The sequence below is a fragment of the Acinonyx jubatus genome, chromosome C1 (genome assembly GCF_027475565.1).
Source record: "Acinonyx jubatus isolate Ajub_Pintada_27869175 chromosome C1, VMU_Ajub_asm_v1.0, whole genome shotgun sequence".
In the NCBI taxonomy this organism is placed as follows: domain Eukaryota; kingdom Metazoa; phylum Chordata; class Mammalia; order Carnivora; family Felidae; genus Acinonyx; species Acinonyx jubatus.
Genome location: NC_069381.1, coordinates 22,526,696 through 22,546,910, shown reverse-complemented (window position 1 = coordinate 22,546,910; position 20,215 = coordinate 22,526,696). Strand labels below are relative to the sequence as shown.

Sequence of the window (20,215 nt, the reverse complement as noted above, 5' to 3'; positions counted from 1 at the left end):
AGCATTAATCTACTCATCAGCTGAACTCATCAGGAGAAAACATGCTTCTTCAGGAGTTTTCTAACTGAAAATAATGCCTCATTAAATTAAACATATTAACCTGAGAACAGTATTGATGTCAGCCAGACTAATGAATGTCATTACAGGGAACGCACAATAGTCCTCAGAGGGGCCCCGCTGGCCATTAGGATCTCTCTGCAAATGTGCTCAATTATCGTAGCGTGTGGAATCATCAAAGAGAGAGGGAGAGAGAAGCGGAAAAAGAAGCAGAGGGAAAGGGGCCGTTCTGGGCACCATGGCTCTCCCTGTCAATGTTGCACCTGATTAATTCTGGCATCTTTGATGCTCGAGAAAAGGCACGCGGCCACCCTCATGTGTGGCCACGTGGATGTAAATCGCTGTTGGTTCCAAGAGGAGAGAAGCTGGCTTTTGCCTCTAAGATGGACAGGTCAGGTTTAGGTGTCAGGAAACCTGGATTGCAGTTTCCCAGTAGTGTCTGCTCTGGACCCTAGACGCCGTGCTAGTCCCACGGCAGGACCAGGAATCAGCCCCAGATTCTCCCCATGTCTCAGTGGACCAGATCTAGTTTCCGTCCATCTTCCTTGTGTCAAACACCGCGCTAGGCACTTTCTCAAGTGTTATGTTATGGAGCTTCCGCAGAAACCCAGTTGGACATAGATTTTTGCCCTAGAATTATAGAAGAGGAAAACCAAGGCTCGGAGAGACGATCTGACTTGCTTTGCTAGATCTTTGTAACGGGCAAAGGTGGCAAAGGCAGGCAGGCGGGCCCTGCTCTGGGAAACCCATCGCTGGAGAGCTGCTTCCACCTGCATGACAGCCGAAGAAGGAGAGTGGGAACCTGAGCTTGGTCAGGAGAGCAGGGGGCAGAGTGCTGAAGGAGGGGGGCTGTTGAAGGTGCAGAAGGAAAAGCCCTATATGGATGAGAGACATCTCCTCACGTACAAGAAGGGCTGCCACGTGGAAGAGGGAGTTCATGCCCTCCATGTGGGTTGAAGGAAGAGATTTTCAACAAAGTGTCCAGAGACGGTATGGGCCACCTTGAGAGCTAATACGCTTCCCATACTTTTTTTTTTTAATTTTTGTAATATTTATTTATTTTTGAGAGAGAGAGAGAGAGACAAAGACAGAGCACGAGTGGAGGGTGGGCAAAGAGGGAGAGGGAGACACAGAATCTGAAGCGGGTTTCAGGCTCTGAGCTGTCAGCACAGAGCCCGATGCGGGGCTCGAACCCATGAACTGTGAGATCATGACCTCAGCCGAAGTCGGACATTTAACCAACGGAGCCACCCAGGCGCCCCAAAGCTCCCCATCCTTATGGGGCATAGCTGTTGTGTCTTTTAAGGATAAGTGACTTCACTTCTCACACCCACAGTTTCCCTTCATTTGTAAGATAGGGGAAATAATGCCATCTACCCCCCTGCATCATCATGCAGATTAAATGAAATCGTATATGTAAGACACTACACATAATGCCTGCCTGGGAGCTGATGGTGTTTTCACCATCAATATTTTATTTTTATTAAGTGGATTCTGGCATCAGATGAGGCCTTGGAACTTTGCCTACTTCTAGAACTCAGCATCTTTAGAAAAGACCTCTCTGTTAATGCTCTGAAAATTAGGAGGCTGTGCTTATTATCAATTTATGGCCCCTTAGCTCAAATTTCACTCTTGTCTGCCCTGCATTGTACCCCTGAAGTCTGACCCTGTAAACATGTCTCTGGAGCGAGATGGAGCAGTGTTAGTCCTCGTCAGTATGGGGCGCTGGGGAGACACTGCCAGGCTACAAAAGAAGATGGATTGAAAAGTGAAAGGTGGAAAGAATATTCTGTACAAATAATAACCAAAAGAGAGCAGGGGTAGCCATACTTAGACACAATGGGCTTTCAATCAAAAAAGGTTACAAGAGACAAAGAAGGACGTTATCTATTAATAAAAGGTTCAATGTAGCATGAAGGTACAATGATAAACATTGATGCATCTAATGACAGACCATTAAAATATATGTAGCAAAACCCGGTGGGGTTGAAGGAAGAAAGAATTCTACAATTATAGTTGGAGACTATGATGGATGCAATGACAAGACAGAAGATGAGTAAGAAATTAGAGAACTTGACACAAATTAGGGTCCTTAGACATAAGCAGCCCACGTTTCCCAACGGCAGCAGCGTATGTGGGACGTTTTCCAGGACAGACCATATGTTAGGCCACAAATGAAGTTTCAGTAGACTTAAAGAGATATATATATATATAAAGTATTTTCTCTGACCACAACTGGGTGAAGTTAGAAATCAATAATAAAAGTAAAACTGGGTAATTCGCACATTCGGGGAAAGTAAACACTACATTATCAAACAACCGATGGATCAAAGAAGTCACAAAGGAAATTAGAGAATACTTAGAGATGAAGGAAAACAAAAACACAACACACCAAAACTTATAGAACACAGCAAAACACAGTGCTAAGGGGAAAATTTGTAGCTATAAATGCATTAAAGAAAACAAGATCTCTGATCGAAAGCCAAACTTTACCACTTAAGGAACTAGAAAATTAAGAACAAACTAAACCCAAAGCTAACAGGAGAAAGGAACGAATAAAAATTAGACCAGAAACCAATGAATTAGAGAATAAAGAAAATAATAGGGAACATCAACGAAAGCCAGAGTTGGTTCTTTGAAAAGAGTGACAAGATTGACAAACCTTTAGCGAGATGGACTAAGAAAAAAGAGATAAGGCTCAAATTACTAAAATAAAAAAAAAAAAATGGAGTGGTGACATTACTACCAATGCTACAGAAATTTAAAAAAAAAGATTATAAGAGAATACTATGAACAATTATATGCCAATAAATTGGATAACCCAGATGAAGTGAACAGATTCCTGGAAACACAAAACCTACCAAGACTCAGTCATGAAGAAACAGAAAATCTGAGTAGATCTATAACTAATAAGGATACTCAAATGTAACAAAATGTCTCCCCCGCAAAAAAGAAGTGTCCAGGTACTGATGGCTTTACTGGTGAATCTACAAAACATTTAAAGAAAACTGAATGCTGGGGTGCCTGGGTGGCTCAGTCGGTTGAGCGTCCGACTTCGGCTCAGGTCATGATCTCACGGCTCGTGAGTCCGAGCCCCTTGTCGGGCTCTGGGCTGACAGATCGGAGCCTGGAGCCTGCTCCGGATTCTGTGTCTCCCTCTCTCTCTACCCCTAACCCACTCGCATTCTGTCTCTCTCAAAAATAAATAAATGTTATAAAAAAATTAAAAGACTGTATTTAGTAGCACAGCACCATACACTTAAAAACGGTGAAGATAGTAAAATTTATGATATGGGTATTTTACTCCAATTACAAAAAAAAAGATGGGATTTCCCTTCCAGGTTCTGGTTTTCTTTTCCTCTTGCTCCTATGGCATGACTGCCGGTGGCATAAAAACAGCCACTGACTCTCGCTTTCCCAAGAGCTACATTATCACCCAGGGTAGCTTCCTATCTACTGGCCTTGGCCCCTTGACTGTGGGCTGTTTCCTTGGGCCGCAGTCAGTCTTGGCCAACATCAAGGCCAACGTCAATCTTGGCCTTGAACGGAGTGGCCCTCTTGCCTTGCTCATCGAGCACTATTCCTTGGCCCTAGAGCCAGCAGAAGCGACTCCCCACTTTTTATATTCCTGTATTCTTTAACATTCCATTTTATTCCTTTTGTAGTCACCTTTTACTAGCTAATAATTCTTTATATTAAATTTTCCCTTTTCAAATTACTTTCGTGATTTCTGCTTTCTGGGTCGATCCCAATTTGTGCTCCTTACCAATCTCGGTGGAGCGAATGCTCCCCCCACAGTCATTTCCAAACTACCAATGCCACGGCGTCAAGTGCAAAATTTGGAAGACACACAGACGCACGGTGTTATGGAGTATTTCCACCGTTCAGATACCATATGAGTAAATAATCTCAAACACATACATAATAGTAAAATATGGTCAAGTAATTAGAATTTGATGAGCTTGAATGTTGATTGCCTTTGTTGTTAATGTGATTTATGTAATTATAAGATTATATCATTTAATTTTTAATTGTGGCTGTGTGGAACATCTGGCTGACAAAGCCTCCCAAAATTTAACCACCCATTCCCTGTGAGCTGGTCTGAGCTGCTCCGGCACCCTGCCCACGCCCTCTGTCCTGTCCCCCAACACCCCTACCCGCACCCCAACCATCCCTGGTTCTTGATCTGCAATAATGAACCGGGAAGTCTCCTAGTTTCTTAGGCCTCTAAAACCACTCACCGTGGAGCCAGGCGGCTGGCCCCCACCTCACTTGGTCATCCCCCGCCTCCCGCCTAACACCGTTCTTGACACTTTCCATTTATTTCTCAATTTCATTATCATCAGAAATGATGATTAAATTTCCAGTGCAAATACCACTTTACCAGGCTGAATTAATCACAGGGTGGGTGGGTGGGGGGGCGGGGAGTCCTGGGGACTTTATTTGAGCTTCGGGAAAGGTTAACCTTTCAGTCCTCATGGAGGCCACCGCTCACCCTTTGGAAATTCACTGGAAATTCATTGCCTTCTCATAGCCTCTGATGGTGGTGGGGACGCAGGAAATCTCTCTCTCCTCCCTCCGTCTCTATCCTCCCTCCCAGGGCCCCTGTCTGCACCCAGCAAGGTCTCTAACAGATGAATCTCCTGGCCTGCCTCCTGGTCCACGGTGGAGTGGCATTTTGTTTTTTTCCCTCCGACTGCCCGGGCATGTGGGCAAAGGCTGATGTGCTCCTCGAAGGGGGCTGGGGAACAAGGAGGCTGTCCATCAACAGGTTCATGGCCTTGGGAGAAGATACGCCTTCAGGGGTGAGATCAGAGTCCCCTCTGTCTGCCACAAGGGGCTCATTATTGGCTGATAAGCTCAGTCGTCAACTCTGGACTCCAAAAGGAACTTGAATTTCAGTACCGAAGGCTCTTAATGCATGGGTGTGATCTCTGTGCCAGGGCTCCCTGCACAGGTCTGAGTTTGCTTCTTCTGTTTCTCTTGCTCTAAATGCCCTCCTCTCAAGACTGGCTGCTTAGTACTTGTTAATGGATCTAATTTTCTGGCATTGATCTTCTCAACTGGAATATACTTGGGAGAAATAAAATAATCATCAAAGAACCTTAAATGAATTACACTCTTATTTTTAAGTTTCTTTATTTTGAGAGACAGAGAGAGAGCACAAGTGAGGGAGCAGGGGAGGGACAGAGAGAGAGAGACAGACAGAATCCCAAGCAGGGTCCCTGCTGTCAGCCCAGAGCCCGACTTGGGGCTCATTCCCATGACCCTAGGATCACAAACCGAGCCAAAATCAAGAGCTGGACGCTTAACCAGCTAAGCCATCCAGGCGCCCCAAACGAATTACACTTTTAGTAAGAGAAGATAACAACCCACTTGAAGTGTGAACTACAGGGAAATAAAGATCTGTTGTGTCTCGAGACCAGGAGGGCAGGAGAGGGACCTGGGTGCTGAGGAACTCACCGCCTCTGGGGTCATTTTCTCCCCAGCATGTTCCTACTTCTGTCACCACCCCAGCTCTGCCCCATAGGGAAAGACGGTGTCTGAGTCATTCTGCCCTCTCCGGGGGTGACAGCTTAGCTTTGGAGAAACGGGGAGCGCTCCCACTCTTCCTTCAACCTTCCTGCCCCAACCTACCTCTGCCTCTTCTTTCATGGGCCCCTCCAAGCTGGGGAATGAGCTCCGGAGACACTGGGCACAACAGGAGGGGAGACTTTCCCCCAGGGAAGGGATGGATGGCCAGAGACAGGCAGACAGGGGCTCTGGGGGAGCAGGCAGGGGTTCTGGAAAGGCGGCTGTGCCAGACTGAACCACAGGTTGTATAGTGGGAAATGGGTTCGGATGGCTTTAACCAGTGACCGGGGCCCCGGGGCTCTCCACAGACCGTGGGCTGAACAGTAACTTCCAGAACCAGCCACTGGCAGCACAGGAGATGTTCAAAGGTCTCCTGCCCCGGGAAGAGTTGGCACAGAGGCCTGAGCCTGGACCAGAGGGAGAAGACAGAGCCCCACTGAAGACTGGATCCACGATCTCACCTAAACTCAATCTCACTTCGGGGAAAGTAGGTGCGACTCTGCGGGTTTTCAGAGGACAAGGCTGGCGAGGGGGCCGCAGAATGACCACGGGGTGGAGGGACCGACAGGGCAGACTGGGACTCCAGGCCTTCTGGAACTTGGTGCACCTGCCCTGGGGTCTCATGCAGGTGCAGCTCTGACCCAGGAGGCGGAGGCTGACAGCGACAGTGTGCCCATGCATTTATTTCACGAACGTGTATTGAGGTCTAACTACGAGCTGAGCACCGGAGCGACACGGTCCCTGCTCTTGCCGAGCTCAGAAGCAAATGAACATATAAATAAGTTTTCCGGTTTATGGAGGGGACAACTGAGTGCCAAGGGAAGTAAAGATTTATTGCTTGTAGGTAAAGGAACTAGGATTCGGAGAGGTTGGGTGAATTGATTTGAGCCTCTCATCTAGGAAGTACAGAGTGAGATGCAGAGTAAAGTGTCCTGTCCCGGGTTTGCACACCTGATGCTGTGACACAAGCAGCCGTGACCCCCACTGCCCACCCAGTGCTGCTCTCACAAGAGCGTTTAGGTGAAATAAGGTCCTCCCTGTCCCTGTTTCCTGATCTCTTCCCCAAGGGTGGGTTGGGACAGCCCAGGCTGGGCTCGGTGCTGGGGCTGGCTTCTGGGGTGGGGTCCCAAAGCCAGGGCCAGGGGACAATTCTATCCAGAGATCCAGAGATCCAGAGTAGGGCAACGGTGCTTGGCCTGGAGGACTGATTGTTCCCCGGTGTAGCCCAGGAGGAAACTGAGGCCCGAACGCTGGAGACACCAACAGCTTGATCGAGGCAGAGGGGCTGGAGACGGGCCATCCAAGGGGACAAGACCCAGGTTGGATCTGGAAGCTCCAGGCAAGGGCCACCTTGCCCATGTGCCACCATGTCCCCTGTTCCTGCCATCCTCTTACCTCTGGGTACCAGCCTTAAGCCCATTGACAGCCACCGCCTCCTGGTTACCAGGATTTCAGGCAAAGTGTTTTCTATAAAATCTTTCTGTAACGTAAGTATGAGTCCCTCCCATACGTATTTGCCAGAAGGACCTGGGAAGTTGTCAGGGAAGAGGTGAACCCTGAGTCCACCCTTGATTTCAGGCTTGGGGAAGAAAATGGAGCAGGAAGGGTGTTCCAGACCAGGGTCTGTCATGTGCAAGTGTGCAAAAGGCAGCGAGGAGACCGGCCTGCAGGTCTCCAAAGGGCAGGCTGCAGGGCGGCTTGGCAGGAAGATGTGAGATCTCAGCCTAAGTGAACTGTTTGAAAAGTCTACCAGCTTACGGACAGGAGGAAGGGAAATCAGCATCGAGCACCTTCTTTGTCGCACACGTATGTCCTCAACCGGCCTATTTCAGCTCAGAGATAGGCCCCGTGACCTATGCTCAGAGCAATCCGTATGGCACATTCCTCTGGCCCCAGTGACTGGCACAGGGATGGGACCCAACCAAGAGCCACTGAGATGCCATGAGACCTTCACTGAAGCTTCCGAGAAAGAACTCTCGCAATCCTTTGCCCATGAACTTGAAACTGGATGTTTGTAGCCCAGAGCTGTTGCCAACGTGTCATGTGTAGCTCAAGCCGGAGAGAAACGGAGAAAAACCAGGCCAGGGTGACATTATTGGGGGCCCCTTAAGTTGTGGTTGAAACCGATCTGAACCCCGAAAGTTTTCCTACGAGCAGGGAATTCTTTTTTTGCTTCCCGTAGTTTGGACTGAGTTTTCTGCCGCGGGCAATCAAACAGAATCGTAACTGTTGACCACATCCACGCGAGAAGCTCCAGTAGAAAGGCTGAGGATAAGGAGGGTCAGTATTCCTTTGGTCACTTTCCTTCTTCTCTCTGCTAACTGGCTTCTCTGCTCACTTGTGACCCACCATTACATGTAGCACCAACACAGCCTCTCCCGGGGCGGCCCGATCTGACGGGATGGATTTACAGCTGATTGACTTTGTGTCCTCATCCTAAACTGAAATTCTCAGGGAGGGAATCAGATTTGCCCAGCCTGGACGAGGTGTCCACTCCAATCCCATTAATTAGCCATAGGGGTCTTGGAGGGGCAGGGGGTGGGGAAAGGCTGACCAAGGAGAGATGGGCAGGAAATGTAATTCACATTTCTAAGCACACATGAATCACGGTCCTTGTTTTCCAAACCCGAGGGAACTAATGCCCCAAGAAGCAAAGCAACTTGCCCACGGTTGCAGAGCTGCTGGGTCACAAAATCCGGGTTCACATCTTGCCCTGCTGGACTCTAAACTCTGCCGTCCTTCCACACTGATGGCTCCGGGGGTTTTTCTTTGGAGCCCTTCGATTCCTTCCATCCACCCCCTTCCTGCAGGCAGGGGAGGACAGGAAACAGGAAAGGGGACTTCCCTGAGAGGTGAGGGCACCCACCCTGGCTGGCAGGGGAGGGGAAGCTGCCAACGGGGCTGGCGCACAGTAGGTGCTCAGGGAAGGAAGTGGCCGGTGACTTGGGTGGGGGGCACAGATGAGGCGCTGAGCTGGGTGGGGGGTGATGTGGGGGCCTGGCTTCCAGCCCTCACGGCCCCATCGCCCACTATCAGAGGAGGCTCTGGGCACCACCTGGCCGCAGGAGTATGGGTGCACACGGAGGGGGCACTGGGCACGTAGCCGCAGGATCTGGACGAGGCTCTCCCTCAGGGTCGGGGGAAAGGCCCAGCCACAGGGGCTGGGAGACAAGACTCGGCATTTAGAGAGACTGGGGGCAGGTGCCGGAGGCCAGAAGGGTCGTCTGGGCCTTCCGGCATCAGGACAGAGCAGGGATGTCCCGCCGTGGGGGCCGGGAGGGGGGAGATCCTGACTCAGGGCAAAGAAGGGCACCCACAAGGTCTGGGCCAAGGAGCAGGGCCCGGGCTCAGACCTCAGCTCAGGCGCGGGAATCGGTGGCGGCGACCGTCCGTTTCCACCCTGCGTCTGCGGCTGCGGGACCTGCGGACGGGAGACCGGAGAAAATCTGGCGCGTCACCAGGGGTGCCCAGTGTAACGCAGACTCAGGGACACAGCGAGGGTTCACCGTTGGCGCCCGGGAATCCCGAAGGGAAGGAGACAGTCCTGGGGGCCCCCGGGAGGCGACAGGTCTCATCCTGGGGGTCACGTTGGCGGGGTAGAGGGAGAACTGGACTCGGAAAGGGGCTGTCTGGGTTCTGGACCCAACTCAGTCTCCAGACCCCTGTGTAAACCGGGGGAAGTCACTCGGCCTCTCTGGGCTTAGCCTGCACATCTGCAGAGCAAGGTCGTTTCTGAGACGGCCGCCAGATTGAGCCTTGGCTCTCCGGGGCTCCGTGTGGCTGCCCTCTCCCCCCCACCCCCACCCCCAGCTTTAAATCTGACCCGCGGCCTCTCCGCTCAAACCCGCCTCTGCCGGAGGAAGGCGGAGGAAGGTGAGTCCGTGCCAGGAACCCCCGGTGCTGACGCGGCAGCCCTCGCGGTCACTGCGTGAGGCCGGCCTGGCCGTGACGGGGCTGCTCGGTTCATTAGAGTCTGGGGATAATGTGCCCTCGCCCTTGGAGATGCCATTACGGGGTGGTTTCTGCAGCTGCCTCCGTGGGAGGCGAGAAAATGGAGAAAAAGGGGCAGCAGGAGAGGAATTTAACTCACACCCCCGGGGGTGGGGAGAAGCTGAGGCAGCAAAAGTTTTGTGCTGGCCTCAGCTTGGAGACTTGGGTGCTGGACAGAAGGCAGCCATCAGGCTCTTGCATTTCCTGTGACGGGACCTTCAGTGCAACCTGGCTGGAGCCCGGAAGGGACTTACTGGGTTCTACGAACAGGAAAGCTCAGGCACAGAAGGAGTTTGATTCAGGTGCTCAAGTGATTCTACCAGGACCTGTTTCTTTCTTCATATCATTTAGCACCTCTCTCCCAGGCAAGACCACTCGCAGACCCCTGTCCTGGTGACCAGATGTCTTCCTTCCAGACTGGAGTCCAGTAAAGAGGAGAAAAATTATCTCTCTTCAGGTTGACCCAAAGTCCTGGGCCATTGAACTAAGAGACTGCAGCCTCCGCCCCTGCACCATCAGATTGCACGGAGGTTTGGATTGCGTTGACTGGCTTAGGCTGATCTGGGTCCATCCCAAGAGTGAGGTCAATCCCTCCCCACAAGCCTGGGGCTGAGAGTGGGGAGGGTCCGGCTTTGTGAGCAGGAGAATGAACGGGAATGAGGCCACAAAAGCCGAGAGGTGCCCCCTAATAAGTTAAAGGTGGAGGGAAATCAAAGAAAGGGTATTAACAGAAACCACATAAAGGGGGGAAATGCAAATAGTTACCCGTTATGGCTAATCGCATCTCATTTCCCCAATAGTACTGGTTGCCCGAGGTAGAGAATCCCAGACTTCTAGAGTCAAAAGGATCTTCGCAATCCTTGGTCCAACCCCCTTAACCTTCACAGGCAAGACCCAGAGGGCTTGAGTGACTGTTTCAAGGTCACACAGCCCAGGAGAAGATGATGCAGTAGGAAGCCCCAGGAATCCCTCTCTCCACCTGGGCAAAAACCGTGCTGGCAGAATCTGTCTGATGTAACGGTTCCGGAAGGCTGCTGTCCTCTAGAAGGCTCCCAACTTCCCCTAGAACGTGCCTGGGCCGCTAAAGTGGAGTTAATTTCACTTCACTTCAGCGCTTGGCTACCCACTCCCCAGTCCCTGGCCCCTGGGGCAGCTTGCACACAGCTTGCAGGAGCCAGGGTGGAAACAGGACCGGCCTCCAAATATCTGGATCTATGCCCTGGTGGCTGATATGTGCTTGTGGCTGTGGGGGTACAGACACAGAGGTGAGTGGCCACTGTTGGGACTCCCCCCACGAGTGTGGCCAGACTCCCCTCTTCATGTTGAAGCAACTCAGGGGACTTACAGGGCTGGGGCATTTTTCCCCCTTAGTTTTTCTCTTTTTCCTCTTTCTGGAACTAGACATTTAACAATGAGGATATCCTGGGGGTGCCTGGGTGGCTCAGTTGGTTAAGCGTTCGACTTCGGCTCAGGTCATGATCTCACGGTTTGTGGGTTCGAGCCCCGCATCGGGCTCTGTGCTGACAGCTCGGAGCCTGGAGCTTGCTTAGGAATCTGTGTCTTTCTCTCTCTCTGCCTCTCCCCCACTTGTGCTCTGTTTCTCTCTCTCTCTCTCTCTCAAAAATAAATAAACATTAAAAAAAAAAGTCTGAAGACATTCTGAAGCAACGAATATACAGAGGAATTCAGAAAGTTATGGTACACGCCCATGGGAGGGCACAGGTTCTGGCAAGCCTGAGAAGACCGTAAGTTTATACTTCAGGCTGATCCCTGGTACAGAGACAGTCTACAAAAATCCAACAAACAAAAGAAAAACCCCAGTGAACCCTGGCGAAAGGGGGAAGAATCTATTTTCTAGAGTTACCATGCTATAAGATTCAAATGTCTAATTTTCAACAACAACAATAACAGAAACACAGAAGTATGGCCCATTCATAGGAAAAAAGAAATAAACAAAAGCTGTTCTCGAGAAAGACCAGATGGCAGATTTACCAGAAAGTGACCTTGAAACAACTATCTCAAAGTTGGGCAAAGCCCTAAAATCAGGTGTCAACAAACTCAAGACAGTGATGCATGAATGAGATGGAAATATCAATAAAGAATTAGAAAACATAAAAATCCCTCCATGAAATGGAAACATCACTGGAGGGATTCTGAAGCGAACTTGGGCAAGTAGAAGAGTCAGTGAGTTTGAAGATAGGACCTTGGGAATTAATGGCGGTAAACAACAGAAGGAAAAAAAAGAGTTTTAAACAGGTGAACACGGCCCAGCGGACCCAAGGGACACCATCAAGGGAAGCAACACACGTACTATGGGAGCACTGTAACTTCAGTTTATAACCCCACCTTTTGTTTTCCATGCAATTTAAGAGCCTCATGCATTCAAAAATTATTAGGCTGTGTGTTTGGACACACGGTAAATAAAGATGTGCTTTTGTGACATCAGTAAGTGAACGGGGGTGGGCACAGAGCTGCAAGGTGCAGGGTTTTTGCATGTTATTGAAGCTAAGCTGGCATACATTCCAATGAGAGTGTTACAGCTTTAGGATGCTGGCTGCAGTCCCCATGGCAACCGCAAACAAAACAGCTACAACATGCACAAAAAAGGAAATGAGAAGAATCAAAATGTTTCACTGTAACAATTATCAACAAAACAGAATACAGCAACTCAGGAGCTGAGGAGCAATGAGGCTTCTAGGCATGTAAAATATAAATAACAAAATGACGAATGAAAGTCCCTTCTTACCACTAATTACATGTAAGTGGATTAAATTCTCCACTCAAAAGACAGAGATGGGCAATATGGACACATGATGCAACTCTATGTAGTCCTTAAGAGACTCACTTTTGATCCAAAGACACAAATCGATCGGGAGTGAAAAGATGGAAAAAGATATTCCATGCCAACAGTAAGTCCAAAGACTACAGGGGTGGCTATAATGCCAGACTTGAAATCGAAATAGACTTTAAATCAAGATCACACAGCGCATTAGTGGGAGACCCAGGTCATCCTAGACAGAACTTGTCCCAGCAGGCATCCACCTACTCAGAGCCACTTCTAAATCACAGAGAACTCTTCGCAAGATGAGCCTCACTCACTCAACCCAGCAAGACCAGCCTGCATGGTCCAGAATTCATGCAGTCATCGTCCAGATGACATCTCAGTAGGTGCGTCCACCTGGGCCCTGTGGAGACCTCTCTCTGAGGTTCCTGGGGTTCTCCACACTTCACACTCATGACTACAGAGCCGACCCCAACCTCTGTCGCCTGGGCCCTGCCTCCCTACTGGTCTGTGCAAGCACCGAAGTTAACTCCCAGAGTACGAGAGATGACGAGGCCGGTCGTGGTCATCCAGCCCAAACCCTGCATGTGATGGGGGAGGAAACCGAGGCCCAGGAGAGGAGGAGCATTCCAAGGCAGGCAGAGCGATGCAGCAGAAGGGCTCCCGGCTCCCAGGGTAGTGCTCTCCCACCACACCCCTGCCTGCTGCCTGCACCAGCCCCGAGCCATGGTCTTCATGGCCCCAGGGGGGGGATCGTCAGCCATCCTGAAGTCATACTTCCGCACTGACAGCCCCTCTCCCCTGAACAGCGTGCCCTTTCGCAAGGCATATCCATCCACTCTCTACTGTAACAGGAGACGGTGGGGGGCCAGAGGGCAGCTGCGGGTCGTCCAAGGTCAGCTGCTGACCAGTCCGAGCTGGGACCAGCCCCGCCTCCTCCTTCCAGGACCGAAGCCTTTGAAGAGTTTCTGGGACGTTGGCCTCCCTTGTTCCCGCCCAGCTGGCGTCCTGGGAGCGCTGCCCTGGGAAATGACGGGGGAAGGCTGGGTCCCTGGGCCCCTCACAGCTGGCGGGCGGTGGAGAGGAGGGGGGTCGGCTCTCCTGGAGGCCAGTCTGGTGTCCTGTCACCGCACACGGCCACTGGCACAGTTAGGATGGCAATCCGCAGAGTAAGAGGGGCCTGAGCGACGGGAGTAAGCAAATCAGGTTTTCTTCCTGAGGAGGCGGGGGCCCCGGGGAAGGCCCAGCAGCTCCAAGATGCCCCGGGGCCCGGCCTCCTCCTCGGTTTCCCCTCAGAGTCCTCGGCGTGTGCGGATGGCCCCTGAGGTCGTAGCACAGCCGCTCCACCTGGGCCGAGGGGTCCCTTTCAGGACGGTCAGTGGGGGGGCCACAGGGAGCCCAGCTGATGCCATGTGACAACCTCTGCCCTGTCTGGTGGCCCTGAGCTGTGTCACAGGACTGACTGGTTGGTGGGGTGGGGGGGCGGGGGCGGGGGGAGTGTAAGGTTTTTAAGCTGGGAAATTGCTGTCCACGAACAAGAGGGGGATTTGTCAGTAGGGAAGAGGAGGGAGGTGACTGTCAGCGGGCAGCCCGCTGTCGCTGCCCCAGCACCGACGGCCTCATCTTCCCGTCCCTTACCTCCTTTTCCTTGCACCTGCAGGGCTCGGTTGTTGTGATTGCGCAGGGGGAGGCCAACGCCTTGCCAGGGGGGCCCGCAGGAGAGGTTCGCAGGGCCAGCCAGAGCCCTGACTCCCTGCCCCAGGGCACCCACCGCTCCCCAGCTCTGTGCTGCTGCCCCTGCTCCCCCGCTCTCTCCCCTCCGTCCAGTTCTCTGTCCCTCCAGCCCCGGAGCAGCCTGGTGGGTGCGTCCCCGCAGCCCGAAGGTGACCCGAGCTGGGGTGGTTCACCCCTTACGGTTCCGGCACCACGTTCAGGCTGAACCACTGCCATGGAAAGTCCACACCCGAACCACCTCCCCGGCCCGTGTGACACCCCCTCTCTCACGTCCTGCCGGTGGGACGCTCCCAGGGGTAACCTTCGTGGATGACGTTTGAGCAGGCGTCTATCAGAATTCAGAACGCACGTACCCTTTGTCCCAGCCACTTAACTCCCAGGAGTCGATCATTTTGAAATACCCAGGAGTGTGTGTTTATGTCTGCAAGGACGTCCACATCATTTGTAAAAATCTAATAACAACAATTTGAGATGATATAATAGTCAATCAATCTGTGCATTGATTAATCAATGCGAAATGAGTGTGGTCCCAGGGGGGCACTGGCTCAGGAGGCTAGCCCTCATATATTTTTGAATTAAAAAAAACCAATTTGATGAAAAATATGAATAGCAGGCTGCTACTTTGCATAAAAATTGTATGCGCACAGATAGCCATCTTGAGGGAGGAGCATTCTTCCAGGGGGGCCCAGGGGGAAATCCTTCCCGGATCTGAGACCCTGTGACAACGGGAACTCTCTGAGGCCATTGGGCACAAAAGTACTTTCCCTCTCAGCTGCTCAAGGGTGCCCCCCCCCCCAGTATCCCTTCCTTGCCCCTGAAGCCTGAATTTTCTCTAAGGGAGCGTTCCCATCAGCGTACAACACGGGGCTATTTCTCCAATCGCCAAACAACAACTCCAAAACAAAACTAACCCTCTCCTGCTACTTTTGCTCGCTTTTACGGTCAAGCACCTCAAAAGAGTCAGCGTACCTGCCATCTGTAATGTCTCTCTCTGAACCCAGACTTGCCTCCCCCACATCCACTATAGCTGCCCCTGTCCAGGTCACCAGGGACCTGCGTATTGGGCTAAGGGTCCGCTCCCAAAGACACCTGACCTATGAGCGTTTGACACAGTCACTCACTTCTCTCTGGAACCCTGTCCTGACTTTCCTCCTCCCTCCCTGGCTGTTCCTATCCAGTCTTCTTTGCTGGTTCCTTCTTGGCCCCTTGACCCATAGACCCGGTGCTGTCCTTGGACTCCGTCCTTTGTTCTCTTCTCCTAATTCCCTCTCCCTCGTTTGGGAACCTCATCAGACTCATCTACCTCTACATGCTGTCTGTACACCGATGGTCCCCAGATTCATGCCCGAGCCCAGCCTGTCCCTGAACGTGCACCGCCATTCAGCACCTCCCGTGGGCGTCCAACAGGATATCACAACTCACAGGTCCCAAATGACAGCCCGTTCCCCAGCCCTGTCTTTCCCTCATTTCAGTGTGGGCAATGCCATCCTCCCAGTGCTGGGGCCAGAAACCCAGGGTCAGGCTGGACCCCCCTCGTCCGCTCCCACCCTGTGTCACATCTGTCGGCAGCCCTGGTGGCTCTCCTTTGAAAGAAATCTGGAACATGACCACTTCTCATTACCTCCATGTCCCCCCTCCCCCACCCCGGGCCCCCATCCCCGTCATATCCTGGATTATCTCAGTAGCCCCTTGGCTGCTCTCCCCACTTCCTCCCGTTTTCTCCAAGAGTCTGTACCTCCAAGAACAGCACAGAGATCACATGTCATCCGGTCAGGTTTGTCTCTCCTCTGCCCAGAAGCTTTCAAACGCCCTCTTTAAAGAAAAACATGGAGTCCTTACGATGAACAGCCTGGCCCTACATCTACGGAACCCCTGACCCCAGCCTCCTCACTGGCCTCACTCCTGCTCTTGTCCTCTCTGCTCCCTCCACTCCGGCCACACTGGCCTGCTTGTTTTCCCTTGAACTTGCCAAGCCTTCTCCTGCCCCAGGCCCCTTGCACTTGCTGGTTCTCTGCCCGGGGTCCTCCTCCCCAGACACCCTCCCAGCTCACTCCTCAGTCTGGGATGACCCAGCCATGGACACCACCTATGGCTCTTGTATAAAGTTCCGCACCCTCTTGAGAGCCCTCCCCAGAAAAAAAAAAGTCATCGTCCCTGCTGCCCAGAGCGAAGAGAAGACAGAGGGCGGCAAGTTCCTTGCTAGAATTTACTCCCTCTTAGAAACTATGTTTGTCTCTTCTTAATGTTTTCGCCAAAAAAATGGAAAGCTTCGAATGGTGTCTTAAGTGAGGTAAGAAAGCTGCCGTGACTGGATGTCACCAACGGCCACAAGTTCTGGCCTGAAGACGTCAGGAGAAGAATCAGAACCCAGCCGCACAGAAAGGCCACCACCCTGCAGACAGAGGTTCTGCTGAAGGGAAAGCCAGCCCCCCGCAAGCACGAGCTCTGTGGCCTGAGTCAATGTGGGGTTCAGGGCCAGTCAGAAAGCTGGCCTCCCTGCCTTCCGGGAGGAGGACGGGACCAGCATGGCCCCGTCCTTCCCACGGAATGGGGACGGAGGATCCCGTCTCTGCGCGTCCTGAAATTTCCCACTCGTGTGGTTTTTATTTATTTATTTTGTAAATGGCTTTATTTATTTTTGAGACAGAGAGAGACAGAGCATGAGGAGGGGAGGGGCAGACAGAGAGGGAGACACAGAATCCGAAGCAGGCTCCAGGCTCCGAGCTGTCGGCACAGAGCCCGACGCCGGGCTGGAACTCGTCAACTGCGAGATCGTGACCTGGGCTGAAGTCGGACGCCCAACCGACTGAGCCACCCAGGCGCCCCCCACTCGTTGTGATTTTTAGAAATCAATCCAAGTCCTCTCTGAGGCTGAGCCGGAAGACATCCCTAGTCTAAGCGGATTGTAACATCCCCCTCCCCCCACCCCTCCCCGCCCCAAATGTTAACAGTGAGTATCTTAGATGAGAGGAAGTGGAGAGGAACCGGGGGAAATCTGACCATTTTACATTGCTGCGCTGTTCGAGTGGTTTTTATTTTCCCAGCGAGCTTATATTACCTTGGCGGTGTCTGTGTGCGTACTACGTACACGTGCGTGCGTGTGCGTGCGGACGTACGAAGGCGTGCCCACGTGGGTGCTCGTGCGTGTCCCAGCTGGGGCGCGAGGGCCACTCCCCGGCGAAAGGGATTCCGCAGTGTGCAAAAGGATTTGAGGAAGGCTCCTTTTAAATGCCCTGCTCTCCAGGGGCCTACGGAGAAGGATTTTGATTTGTAAACACTTCGCCTTCAAGGTCTCAGGCAGCCCTGAAACTCGTGGTCAGTTTTCTTTTTCAAGTTCCATCCGGCTTCCCCCACGTGTCCCCAGCCTGCCGCTGCGGGCCCAGCACCGTGCCCGGCACCGCGGGCGAAGGAAGGGGACGCGCTGTGCTCCAGAGGAACCCGGCGCTGGGGGGGGGGGGGGGGGGGGGGGGGGAGGGGGGGCTCACAGAGGCTCGGAAGGACCTGCTCAGAAGCAGTCACGGGGGGCGCCCAGCCAGACCCTCTGCACGTCCGCAGATCCAGCCAGGAGCCCGGATGCCAAGGGGGTCTCTGGTCTCCCAGGGTGACGGCGAAGGCCGGGGCCCTGCTGTAGTCAGGAGCGGGTGGGAGTGATGGGGAAGGGAGACCCGCCACTCTGCTTCTCTGTTACCACCGACTGCAGAACCCCCACAAGGAGCCTGCAGTGTGATGGGCGACAGTTTTTGAAACAACGAGACAAAGAAGTTGGCAGAAGCTTGTGAAAACACACCTCAGTTACACCTAGCGAAGGGAGGGAAGGAGCGGGGTGCCTTCTCGGGTTCTCAGTTCCCGCGTTCCACCCCGTACGTTGGCCTCATCTACAGATGCCCTTCTTGCCCCCGATGTACAGCCCGCCTGTGTCTCTGATACTGGACAATCTGAAACCTTGGGACAGGACTGTGGTTACAGTGAATTTTTATTTTACAGTTCCTTTCTGAAATGAGTTTCCCTATTGGTAAAACCTTTAAAAAAACTTTTTTTAGTTCATTTATTTAGTTCTTTATTGAGAGAGTACACGAGTGAGCAGAGGAGGGGCAGAGAGAGAGGGGGAGAGAGAGCGAGTCCCAAGCAGGCTCCTCGCTGTCAGTGCAGAGCTCGAACCCATGAACCGTGAGATCATGACCTGAGCCAAAATTCAGAGCTTAACCGACTGGACCACCCAGGCGCCCCAATAAAACCTTTCTAAACAAGGGTGTATTTTTCTTGAAATGAGAAAGCAAGGTGTGCACGGGCACACACACACACACACACACACACACACACAAATGTAAGAAGGTGAAGCTAAGAGTGTTTATCCCACGGGGCTATTGTGCACATGAATTTAATACAAGCTCTGTGACACGGTGCCTGGCACACAAGGGATGCTCAGGCCGGGTGTCGCCGTGCCCTCGTTACAACTGTCGCTGTGGGGTTATGGGTATTGCTGTTGAACATCGAGGGTCCGGGTGGGATTTTTATTATATCTTTAATTTTTTTTTTAACGTTTAGTTTTGAGAGACAGAGCACAAGTGGGGGAGGGGCAGAGAGAGAAGGAGACCCAGAATCCCAAGCAGGTTCCAGGTGCCGAGCTGTCAGCACAGAGCCCGACGCGGGGCTCGAACCCACAGACCGAGAGATCATGACCTGAGCCGAAGTCGGACGCTCAACCAACTGAGCCACCCAGGCGCCCCTGGGTGGGATTTTTGCTGTAGGACCTCCACCCCTTGGCTGACTCACCAGGAACATCAGAACGACACGCTGAAAAAAAGCAGGATGACCCCTTAACACCATTTCCGGTTTCAATAATCTTTGCTGTTGGGTTCTACTGGGCCGGCGAGCTCTGATGCTGACGGTACAGGAGGGCGGGAGGGTGCTTTTGGAGCGCCCCGTTCCTTTCCTCCAGGATTCAACACCTTCCCTCGTCCCTGCATCCAGGAAACATTATGCGGCCCTCTCCTTATTCCCATTCTACCAGTGAAGAAGCTGAGGCTGGCATCCTTGGTTTATATGTGCAGCCTTCCTCCTTCTGTGCGCGGGCAGTGGGCCCTCCCCTTGCCTGGCGTGTGAGGTCACACGGGGCAACCGAGATTCTCTGGTCTTGGACAGTTGCGAACCATTGGCTCAGTGGGTGGATTTTTTCTGGATCGTTGCCGGCAAAGCAATATTCGATGGTGCCACCCCCCTCGGGTGCTCATCTCCCTGCCTGACTCTCCCTGTCCCCATCCCCCCTGCCAGCCGCCTTATGAAGTGGCAGGGCAGATCACTAATCTTGAAAAAAAATCTAAATAAAAGTGTCTCGAGTAAACTGGAGGGGAGGAGATGGGCAGGCGGCCCCCGAGGAGCCCATAAATCCAAAGCTGATGAATTACCTGGGCAGGTGTCTCGGCCGCTGGCAACCTGGCTCGCGACGGGGGCAGGATAATTAGGTCTCTGGCGCTGGGTGTCTGGAGGGAGCCGTTCCATTTTTCTCGCTTTTTGCCACTAGATTTCGGGAAGGCGTTTGCTAAATTCGCCCTCCACTCCCTTACCTAAATATTAGGTATATCTGGTGAGGGCTCAGCCTGACCTGTAGTAAAGAAGAGTTGGTCCCTAAACCGCCCGCCCAAAGCTTCTCCTGGGGGGTGTGACAGGTGGCTGGCTGGACAGTCAGCCATTCATAACCATCATCGCCATCAGTGGTGCCATAAACTTCCCTTCCTTCCCCTTTGCCTGCTCTGTGGATGGCTGTACCCAGTGCGAGGCAGGGGGAGTAAACTGCTAAGAACGATCCCTGCCCAGATGGGGACAGGGAAGGAAAGGGGCGGCTGGCCAGCAGGGCCATCTTTCTGTGTCCAGCTTGAACCTCCTCCTCACTAAATCAGAGCCCCAACAGGAACCCAACACACTCCAATCAGCAAAGCCAAAGATGCTAGGGTGTTCTTTCCCAACCAAATTGCCCCAGATCCCCTGGAAGGGCCCGTGCTCCATTGTTACAATTCAAAATTAGATGGCTTTTCTTCTGGACATAGGCTTTTCTGAGCAATTCAGCTTCCCTGAAAAACA

General features: G+C 52.5%; 1 long non-coding RNA gene across 1 annotated transcript; it reads right to left on the bottom strand.

The window, feature by feature from the left end:
• Positions 1-4,176: 4,176 nt before the first annotated feature.
• On the bottom strand, positions 4,177-17,462 carry LOC113599451 (uncharacterized). Its single transcript, XR_003420318.2, has 3 exons — positions 17,138-17,462; positions 8,985-9,052; positions 4,177-8,435 (listed from the first exon to the last, which is right to left on the bottom strand). It is a non-coding gene; the product is annotated as an uncharacterized LOC113599451 (long non-coding RNA).
• Positions 17,463-20,215: the final 2,753 nt, after the last annotated feature.